The sequence below is a fragment of the Balearica regulorum genome, chromosome Z (genome assembly GCF_011004875.1).
Source record: "Balearica regulorum gibbericeps isolate bBalReg1 chromosome Z, bBalReg1.pri, whole genome shotgun sequence".
Classification (NCBI taxonomy): Eukaryota; Metazoa; Chordata; class Aves; order Gruiformes; family Gruidae; genus Balearica; species Balearica regulorum.
In genome coordinates, this window is record NC_046220.1 from 47,201,429 (window position 1) to 47,213,487 (window position 12,059).

A 12,059-nucleotide genomic window follows, 5' to 3' on the forward strand; every position below is an offset into this window, starting at 1 on the left:
CACTAGACCACATTGCCCAAAGCCCCATCCAACCTGGTCTTAAACACTTCCAGGGATGGGGCAGCCAGAACCTCTCTGGGCAACATGTGCCAGTGCCTCAACACCCTCACAGTGAAGAATTTCTTTCTAACATCTAATCTAAATCGACCGTCCTTCAGCTTAAACCCATTACCCTTGTCCAGTCACTACACTCCCTGATCAAAAGTCCTTCACCATCTTTCCTGTAGGCCCCTTCAGGTACTGGAAGGCCGCAATTAGATCTCCCCGGAGCTGCCTTTTCTCCCGGCTGAACAATCCCAACTCTCTCAGCCTGTCCTCACAGGAGAGGTGCTCCAGCCCTCTGATCAGCTTCATGGCCCTCCTCTGGACTTGCTGCAACAGCTCGATGCCTATCCTGTACTGGGGCCCCCAGAGCTGAATAACCCTGAGGATGCAGCTCAGAATCCCATTTGCCTTGGTTGGTGCAGCAGTGCTCTGCTGACTCACATTCAGTCCGCTGTCCACTAGGACCTCCAGGTCCCTCTCAGCAAGGTTGCTCCCCAGCCACACAGATCTGAGCCTGTATTGGGCTCTTTGTTTACGTCATCTCAGCTGCAGGACTTGCATTTTGTTAAACTTTATACAGTTCTTGCTAGCCCACTCTTCCAGCCTGTCCAGGTCTCTCTGTAAGATGGCTCTCCCTTCTGATATGACCATCTCACCAGCCAGTTTAGTGTCATCATCAAACTTCATGAGGGTGCTTTCAGTCTCGTTGTCCAGGTCATTTATTAAGATGTTGAACAGTGTGGGCCCCAGTATCGATCCCTGGGGGACCCTGCTTGTGACAGGCTGCCAGCCTGAGTGGAAATGCTAGTTCTTTTAAACAGAAGTCTCTTCAGAATTGTTCCTCTCATTCAATGACTGCCTAGCTATGCAGAATATGACTTGTGTGTGTAAAACACAATCTTATGGAAAACACCCAAACAGGCTCTAAGGCTAACAATTCCACCTTTTCTGTTTTCATTTTCACATTAACAATAATAATTACACATTGCCCCACTTTTCCTTTGCTCTTAGAGTGTATAGAGAGTTTACATTAGCTGACTGCTACTGTTAGTTTGCTTTCTAATTCTCTAACATAGTTGTGGCCTTCAACTAACAACAACAACAACAAAAAAAAGTAAAATGTGACCTATTATATTGCCAAATAAATTAGACATCAACTTCCATTTAGAGACCTTCTTCTCTAGGAAGAAGGAAGCTACTGTTATTTGTTTCAGGTGATGTCTATGACATTTATTTTTGTTTCTATGTGATGAACAGTATGTCATAACCCCTGGACTGTCTAATTCTTGAAAAGGTACGAGACTTTCACATGAACTGCATGCCAAAAGCTGGAGGACAAGATGAGGGGAAGCCAGGACTGAAGACGAAGTACCATTTCTTTTCTTGCACAGGGTCAGGCTAAGTAGGGCCAGACCTGAGGAAAACCTGTTTCAGTAAAACGCATGCAAGAGAAGGCATGTGAATGTCTCTAATGATGGTGACCATTTCAGCTGAGGTGATTTTTAGTTTAGGTACAGTGAGATACGTTTCTCCAGGAGATGAACAGTTCTGCCACCAGGCAAAGGCATGTTTTCTATGGAACATGAGAAGGGATGAAAACTCTGTCAGAAACTTGCCTTTGATGTTTTAAAAATCATAAATGAAATTCTTCAATGTCTGGAAAGCCTGTGTCTGAATTTTAACAGTCAAAAATCATAGGCTTTTTCAGATAGATACAGTTTGACAACACTGATATTACTATTCATGTCACAGGTAATCTTCTCCTTGCCCCCCCCCCCCCCCCCCCCCGCCCTTTGCAAAAGATGTGAGCACAGTGAAAAGGAGAGTTTATCTAGTGTAAGATTAAAAAATCCAACCCTCTCTAAATTAAAACTCACTTTCCCCTTATATTCTGTCATTTCAGCTGACTTTGCATCATGCCGTCCCTATCTTGCCTTCCTACTGTGAAGCCTCTCCTTTTATTATTATGATAACTTTTCCAACACATCATATGTGGAATAACATTAAAACACATAAGAAAAGATGAAACTGCAAAACTACACACCTGAAACAAGCAATGGTCAGAGAGCTCTAAAACTAGGATTAGATTAGAAGTAGAATCTTAATGGTTCCTTTAAAGCAAAATATTCTTTTATGTTGGTTTTCATGAATGCTTTTTACCTCTGCACAAATAAGCATAGTGGGAATGAATTTGTCTGATGAGATTGAGATTAGCCCACTATTTGGGCTATTGTCTCTGGAAATACTGTTCCAGGGTAATACAACACTGGTTTGATACTGACATATTCTTCTGCTTATTCCCAGCAGAATCAGTAATGATCAGTACAGTTTTGCACTGGGATCTCCTACCTATATCTGGTTCAGTTACACCTCGTCCTGCTTCCACGCTGGCAAACAAGAGATAAACACATTGGAAATGCACAGGTTTTGTCTTCATGACCTTCAAACTACAAATTATCAAAGGCATGAAAAACCCAGTCAGGTCCATTTTATTCTTTGAAAATTCAAAAGGTTGTGAACTGCTAACATCTGTTTATGTTTCTGCAAATCTGCCCTGAATTAGAAAGGTCAGGTTCCTTCTTGAACAAGGAAAGAACATTTTTCCCAGGAAATCTGCTAAAGTAAACCTGGAAAGCTTTTGTGGGGTTCTTTCTCATTTTAAGAAATAGTTTGTAGCTTTGTATCAAAAAATCTGCATGAAAAAACCTATTAAAAAAATATTCAGGCAGATTAAATTGCCTATGCTTTTACATTTCAGCTGTGATTTTGTTTCTGTTAGTGAAAAGCATTGCATAAAAATGATTGACAGAGAGATGTTTAGTTCTGATTTGTAATATAACCCTGTATACATCTGTTGTTACTCTGGAGTCCATGGCTTTACTGTCTTGTTATGAAACATGAATGAGATCAATCCCTAGAGCATTGATCTCAGAATGTTTCTGAAGGGTATTGTCATTGCTTTTACAGAAATGTACTGAGATTGATTCTCTTCTTACTTAACATGAGTCAGGACATATCTTTAAGAAAATATTAATGCACTTGCCAGAATAATTTCAGCAGGAATGTCTAAGGTACTTGCAGCCATAGATCCCATATAACTCAGATTACAGTCAAGCCTATTACTCATGGTACTTACAATGTCATGTAACAGATTTTTAGATGAAAATTTATCCCACTTTTTTGTTTCATTTTCAAATAATTTCAGAAATATTTTTAATGCTTTACGTATAAGCAATATGAAAAAGAACTGATAGAAAATCTTCAGACTTATCAAATGATAATATAATAAGTACAAGTAATGAGATCTTTTGAGCTGCTAGGTGTTAATAAAGTTATTCTAAGTTTTTAATTGGTATTCGTGGGAAGTTTCAGAGTATTTTAGAATAGGGGTTTGAAAATGATCACAGGCCTGCTTAATTTTTCGTATATGCCGGTGTTTTGTTATTGAACCTCTTCAGTTTAGGGTTTTGTTCTTTCTCCAGGATCTATTTTATCTATTACAGTGGCTGTAGTGAATCTTTACCTGACATTCAAATATAGTTTCAATAAGAAATTGATATGACAATATTTTACTGAAAAAGAATTTACTATTTTATGAACTAGATTTAATACTTCCATTTGATTGCTTGCAAGTCAAAAGATTAGATGTGCTAAATAAGTAAATGTTATATAGAAGTTTTCCTAAAAAGTATTTGGTTTCTATGGCAAAGATTCTTCCCTGGTGAGAAAAAATAATTTTAAAAATAATTTTTTAAGTGAGGCTTCTGAATAGTGTAACTTTTCTAAAGAATTATTATTTGTTCTTTCAGTACATTGGCCTTCAATTTGATTAAATTCTTTTTTATCTTTCTGTTGTTGTTGATGTTTTTGTTTCCATATACCAGAGGAACAGTAAAATAGAAGTGTCAGGGAATTATAAAGCTGCTGTGAGATATCATTAGGATCCTTTAGAAGAGCAAACCAGGAGTACATTTGCACGTGACAGTCAGAATTCCTTGAAAATAAAGTGGCCTTTTTTTTTTTTCCCCTCATTTTTGTCAGCTGAGGATGATATAAATACCTCCTTTTCACCCTTGGTATTTAAGTTCTGGTTTGGTCTTACTTAACCTAAAGTTCCTTTTCTTTTGTGTAAAAATGCATTAAAATGCATTGATCTCTTCCAAACCAGGAAGTAGTTTGTGAGCTGATGAGGGAGAAAGACTGTTTTTCTTTTCAGTTTAAAATAAAAATAAAGTAGGAAAGTATAAGAACTACTGAAAAATACCCCCAACATCTAGTCATGAGTTCTCTAAGATATTTGGAACCAAAATTTACTGTATTTAGTAGAATTTTAATTTTTCAGTTCTTTCAGTAAGGTCTAGGTATCTCATCTGCCTAATTCAGAGACATATCCTCCAAGTGACAGAGGAGCCAATGAGGAGAGGTGACATGTGGCACCTTGTTCTCACCAATAAGGAGGGTCTGGTGGGCAATGTGTAGCTCAAGGGCAGCCTTGGCTGCAGTGACCACGAAATGGTGGAATTCAGCATCCTCAGGTCAGTGAGGAGGGTGCACAGCAAGCTCACTACCCTGGACTTCAGGAGAGCAGACTTTGGCCTTTTCAGGGAATTTTCTTGGTAGAGTACCATGGGACAAAACCCTGGGGGGAAGAGGGGCCCAAGAAAGCTGATCAGTATTCAAGGATCACCTCCTCCAAGCCCAGGAGTGATGCATCCCAACAAAGAGGAAGTCAAGCAAAATTGCATGGAAACCTGCATGGATGAACAAGGAGCTCCTGGACAAACTCAAACATAAAAAGGAAGCTTAAAGAAGGTGGGAGCAAGGACAGGTAGCCTGGGAGGAATACAGAGAAATTGTCCGAGCAGCCAGGGAACAGGTTAGGAAAGCCAAAGCCCTGATAGAATTACATCTGGTGGGGGATGTCAAGGGCAACAAGAAAAGCTTCTATAGGTACACCTATGATAAAAGAAAGACTAGGGAAAATGTGGGCCCTCTCTGGAAACCGGCAAGTGCTCTAGCAACACTGCCCAAGTCACACAAGGCAAAGGCAGGGACTGGGAGAATGAAGAACTGCCCACTATAGGAGAAGATGATCATGTTTGAGAATATCTAAGGAACCTGAAGGTGCACAAGTCCATGGGACCTGATGAGATGTATCCATGGGTCCTGAGGGAACTGGCAGATGAAGTGGCCAAGCCACTCTCCATCATATTTGAGAAGTCCTGAGAAGTCAATTCCCACTGACTGGAAGAGGGGCAACATAACCCCCATTTTTAAAAAGGGAAAAATGGAAGACCCAGGGAACTATAGACTTGTCAGTCTCACCTCCATGCCTGGCAAGATCATGAAGCAGATCTTCCTGGAAACGATGGTAAGGCACATGGAAAATAAGGAGGTGATTGGTGACAGCCAACATGGCTTCACTAAGGGTAAATCATGCCTGACACATTTGGTAGCCTTCTACGATGGGGTTACAGCATTGGTGGATAACAAAAGAGTGACTGACGTCATCTACCTGGACTTATGCAAAGCATTTGACACTGTCCCAAACGACATCATTGTCTCTAAATTGGAGAGACATGGATTGATGGATGGACCACTCAGTGGATAAGGAATTGTCTGGATGGTCGTACTCAAAGAGCTGTGGTCAAGGCTCAATGTCCAAGTGAAGATTAGTGATGAGTAGTGTTCCTCAGGGGTCAGTATTTGGACTGGCACTATTTAACATCTTTGTCGGCAACATGGACAGTGGGATCGAGTGCATCCACAGCAAGTTTGCTGATGACACCAAGCTGTGTGGTGTGGTTCACATGCTGGAAGGAAGGGATGCCATCCAGGGTGACCTTGACAAGCTTGAGAGGTGGGCCCGTGCAAACTGCATGAAGTTCAACAAGGCCAAAGGCAAGGTCCTGCACGTGGGTCGGCGCAATCCCAAGCACAGCTACAGGCTGGATGGGAAATGGATTCAGAGTAGCCCTGCAGAGAAGGACTTGGAGGTGTTTGTTAATGAGAAGCTCAACATGAGCTTGGGCAACGTGGTCTAGTGGAAGGTGTCCCTGTCCGCAGCAGGGTGTTGGAACTAGATGATTTTTAAGGTGCCTTCCAACCCAAACCATTCTATGATTCTATGATTCTATGAGCCAACAATGTGTGCTTAAAGCCCAGAAAGCCAGCTGTATCCTGGGCTTCATCAAAAGAAGCATGACCAGCAGATTGAGGGAGGCGATTATCCCAGTCTACTCTGCTCTCACCTGGAGTACTGTGTCCAGCTCTGGGGTCCCTAGTACAAGAAAGACATGGACCTGTTGGAGCCAGTCCAGAGGAGGGCCACGAAGATGATCAGAAGGCTGGAGGAACTCTCCTATGAGGACAGGCTGAGAGAGTTGGGATTGTTCAGCCTGGCAAAGAGAAGGCTCCAAGGCTTTTTGCAGCCTTCCAGAACCTAAAGGAGACTACAAGAAATCTCAAGAAGGTCTGTTTACAAGGGCTTGTGATAACAGGACAAGGGGTAAGGACTTTAAATGAAAAGAGGGTAGATGTAGATTAGATTTAAGGAAAAAATTCTTCACTGTGAGGGTGGTGAGACACTGGAACAGGTTGCCCAGAGAAACTGTGACTGCCCCCTCCCTGGAAGTGTTCAAGGCCAGGTTGGATGGGGCTTTGGGCAACCTGGTCTAGTGGAGGGTGTCCCTTCTCATGGCACGGGGGTTGGAACTAGATGATCTTTGAGGTCCCTTCCAATCCAAACCATTCTATGATTGTAAGTTTTTGCATTTTTAGATTCAGAAATACAATATAATATCTGGCCCAAGGGGATGATAAACAAATTGTCAATTCACTAAGCTCAATCGGTACATCCTTTACTTGAATGATTCTTATCAAAATCAAATCAAACTTTTTTCTTATTCTTATTTTTGTCATGGTATATTTTTTTAATTAAGTTTCAAGTATGTAACAGCTGCTATTTTAAATGCTGTTTTGTGAATAATTTTAATTAAATTTAATTCATCGGCTTAATGTTGACATTAACAGTAAGTAAAAATCAACTGCCTAGTAAAGAAATTAATCCTTTTCTATCTTCTGCACAATTTAGAAAGGATATAAAAGGTAGCAACTTGAACAATTGCACTGAAGCCATGAAGTTCCTTCAGTGAACTTGCACAGGCATGAGACTAAGTGAAGGAAGGAGCTAAATTAGAGTCAGACATTAAGAAAGGTTAGAAAAAGAATAAGAATTGTGTTAAGTCTTCTTCACAGATGCAATCTTTTCACATGAGGATTTTGTTTAAATAGTTAATAAATCTAACCAATAAAGTTAATAAAGAAGTTATTTCTTTTTGGACAGTTTATTTTATTTTACACTACTGTATGTAAAATATTAAATTGTTTTACACTAGATAGGTTCATAGTGCACCACAGTTCAAAAATCTCCTGTGACTTCTAACAGAGCTCTGGCTTGTCACACGACTTCCATATTTTAAAGCTGATTTAAAACTGCCCTTAACTGTCTCACCTCTAAATACACAAAAATTCCCACTGCAGCAGAAAATCGATCAATACATCCTGCATGTGGTTCATATACAGTTTTTACAAATATTTAGGTTTTTTCTCTGCCTGTGGTGGACTGGCACTGGTCCAGTCCTGTCTAATGCTTGGACTAATCTAAACACTCAGTCACTCTCTTCTTTACCCACGCTAGTTGTTTTTCTCTTGAGCATCGCATCATCACCATAACGCAGCTACATTTCAGTGACGTCTATGTCCTTGTTTCTTTTCTCTTGCATTCCTTTCCAATAGTCTTACTACAGAAAAGTGGACTAATAGCTCAACTGAAACAGGCCATAAATACATTAATGGCACTCAGGAACAGACATTGTGTTCCCAGCCATACATATTTATAATACACTTATTAATTTGTTTGCATAAAAACACTGTCACAGAGGTATGTTTCATCTGTAGAGAGTGTTCTTTTTGGATAAGTAATTCAAATCTAGAAGCAGTACATAATGACCTGACATGCAGTTAAAATAAATTGAAGGCTGTAGATGTTACTTTCTGAATGTCAGGTCAGTGCTGGAATAAAAATTGTTTTCAACCTACCAGGTAGGTGGAAACATTAGGGACTTGACCCAGTTGATTAATGGAAATAAACCACTCATAGCCCAAGGTACCAACGCCTGACAGCTGAAAAAAACCCAAGAAAACCCCTAAGAATGCACACTTGGTATCCAAAAGTGCAGTGTGTGTTTTCTTCCAGGAACTCAGTATTATTGCCTTTAACAACCATTTGTTAAAGACATGTGGTTGTCTTCAAGAACAACCATCACTTTCACCTTCATTAGTTCTTTAATTGATTAAAACTATGATTTCAAGTTTATATTTTTAAGCTTTTCTTCATATCTATGATTTCTTCAATCTCATTTTTTACTGAAAAAAGAAAAAGAGTGAAGAGTTCAAACACTTAACTATGGTACAAGAGCTAGCAGCTTTAAACAGCCACTGAATAGTATTTTGAAGTGAGACAGAGTGAAGTTCATTTTGGAGGCTTGTGCTTCATAGAGGAAAATCGCCCTTTGAAGCCATCTGTTTGCATATATTGCTTGTAGAGACATGTTAAATGCCCCATTTTAGACAGCAAAATCTTAGTGAGATGCATCCCATCTACTTGCAAGCAAATCTATACCTCTTTGACTCGGACTTCTTTATTCAGTCACAGATTCTTTCAGGTTCTCATAATGCTGGTTTTTTGGGTTTTCCTTTCTTTCTTTGTTTGTTTTGTTTATTTTTTTTAAGATGTCTTAAAAATATTTCTTAAAAGGACTAAAATTTTCAAAACACTTAAATGCCTACATAAGTTTTCTGATATTTAGTGAACCATGGGTTTTTAATTCTTCCAGTTAATTTTCCACTCCTGAAATACTGCAGAAATTGCTTTTCTGCTTCAAGCTTTCTCTCCAATGTCCCTCTCTAAAATGTGGACCTTGTTCCAGTATTGGTATCTCTCTTACTGTTCCTTTGTTCTTTGGTAAACTTAAAAACCCCAAACCATACACAAAAAAATGCAACTAATGGTATAATTAATAATTACCAAAGTAAATATTTTACAGTTTGTGTTCATTACTTACCAAAGAATTTCTGTGCATTAACTTGTGATGATGGTTGTTGTGTTAATGTCTATGTAGGGGAGATAATTATTTCAGGCAATTTGGGGCTATTCACTTTGAGATCCGGCAACAGCAATATGATAAAAGCATCTAAGCATACTGATTTTTTGTTGCATCACTAAAGTATGCATTTGGGTCACTTTCAGCAGAGAAAACTCAATTAAAACAGTTATTTCTTTCAGTTATTTACTCAGATGTAAATTTAGATGAGACAGTACTTCATTTGTGTTCTACTACTAAAGAGGAAATCTGTGCATCCAAAATTATTAGATATATGAACACCTTAGTATACCTTTACTTGTAACAGCCATCCAGGGCCATCAAGACCCATAAAAAGATTTGTATGTAAACAGTAAAATGGATATAGAGATGTAAAAAACAGAACATGGGAATCTTTTCATACACAGAAAAGTGTGACCATATAATTCACTAGTTAGCAAAGTTATGTTATTCTTTAATATAAATATGCTTAGGGCTACAGGTATATAACTTCAGATGTCTGTATGTAATTCCCATTGAAGTTTGCTTTTTGGAAAAAGATGGTTGTATAGACATCACAGGATATAATCCATAGCACATCTCAAATCTCTGAAGAACAGTTATGAAAAGGATAGCATTTTTTAATACCCTATTTAAAAACACATGGGATGATGCATTGTAATATATTACCTTGATTTCCATTTTAAACTTCTGCATGAGTTCCTCTGGATGGTGGCTCTGTCTCTTCAGAGCATGTTGCAGGGTCTTCTGGAGAGTTCCAGTAATTATATTGTTACATATAATAAACATTATAACCCCGTAAATCTTGCAAATTAGAAATAGTCATTCTCTCAAACGGAAGTTCACAACCAAGTTCCTTTCCCTGCCTAAACCACCAAAACCAGGTTTTGTGTTGCAGCATCATAGAAAAATCAAGCCAAATATTTGAAAAAGGTTTTCTACTAGTCCTCTCAGAAGAGCACAATGTGTTTAATTATTGCAATGCATATTTTCAAGTTTTCTTCAAAATGGGTTACTTTCTTCTGAATTCTGCATTTGCTGTTGCATTCAGGGGTTCTGGGTGTGTCTACCTTGGACAGCCACTGAGATATTTAAACACACTATACAGAAGACATCTGATGTTCAAAATGACTAAGATACCAAAGAACAGATAAACAGTGGGGTAGAAATTTGGAAACCATGTGTTTACAAGCCACGACCTGGTATTAAAATTCATATAGTAATTCATTAAAATGCACATAACTGAAGAGGTTTCATGGGAGACCTTATGGCATGGCAGCAGTATGTATCTAAGTGCCTTTTACTGGTGTACTGTGTTTGCCTGTATTCAAAAGTGAGTTGGCTGAGGATAATTCTCTGAATTGACAAGAGGATTTCTCACCTGTCAAGGCCACACAAAGACAATCCCTTTTAATGCAGTTGGGGATTTCCCCTGTCTGGATACAATCAAAGACAATTTTCTCTGTTTCAACATATTCTAACTCAGACTTTGCTTTCCCAAGATTTCTGAAAATCTTCATTGAGAGACATGTCCTGTTAAAAAACAAAACAAAAAAAAAAAAGAAGAAAAGAAAAAGGAGAAGGAGAAGGAGAAGGAGAAGGAGAAGGAGAAGGAGAAGGAGAAGGAGAAGGAAAAGGAGAAGGAAAGAAAAAGGAAAAGAAAAAGGAAAAGAAAAAGGAAAAGAAAAAGGAAAAGAAAAAGGAAAAGGAAAAGGAGAAGAAAAAGGAGAAGAAAAAGGAGAAGAAAAAGGAGAAGAAAAAGGAGAAGAAAAAGGAGAAGAAAAAGGAGAAGGAAAAGGAGAAGGAAAAGGAAAAGGAAAAGGAAAAGGAAAAGGAAAAGGAAAAGGAAAAGGAAAAGGAAAAGGAAAAGGAAAAGGAAAAGGAAAAGGAAAAGGAAAAGGAAAAAGGAAAAGGAAAAGAAAAAGGAAAAAGGAAAAGGAAAAGAAAAAGAAAAAGGAAAAGAAAAAGAAAAAGAAAAAGAAAAAGATAAAGATAAAGATAAGATAAAGATAAAGATAAAGATAAAGATAAAGATAAAGATAAAGATAAAGATAAAGATAAAGGAAAAGGAAAAGAAAAGGAAAAGGAAAAGGAATAGAAAAAGAAAAAGAAAAAGAAAAAGAAAAAGAAAAAGAAAAAGAAAAAGAAAACAAAAAAAGAAAAAGAAAAAGAAAAAAGAAAAAGAAAAAGAAAAAGAAAAAGAAAAAAGAAAAAGAAAAAGGAAAAGAAGAGTTTGTAAGGAACCAGTTACTTAAACTGCAAGAAAGATGCAATTATTCAGAATATGAGGAAGAAACATCCTGCAAAAATGTGGGAAGAAAAAGATGTCGATGTTGGAGCACAGGCTTGCCAAATAAGCTTATTTCAGCATATTTTATAATACACTGGATGAAACTTGCATAAGCAGTTAAGCTGAAATATTTTCCTGCTTTTTGTAGCTGGTGTTTCTAAGTTCCCTGATTTCTTTCTTAATATAAATGTAGACTCTTCTTTGATTCCCTGCTCCTCCCCACTTCCCAACTATGCATGGAGATTATAATAGCATTCTTTAAAATGTATTTTCTCTCTGTGAAAAAAGCTCATTATTTTTCTGCATTATTTCTATCTTTGATTCATTAACTATCCAATATACCTTTTGTCATCCATAGGTTCATTTCCATCAAATACTTCATAGGACAGAATGTCAGCCTGAGCATTATTAAAGGCTTCTTTCCAATCAGCCCTTTCATCCTCGTTCTTCCTGATAAGCTGACTGATGTACCGTTGTGCCCCAGGGACATCACAATACATGGTGTGAACCTACCATGGATCAAAAATTAGATCATATTTCCTGTAAAGCTGACACATCTG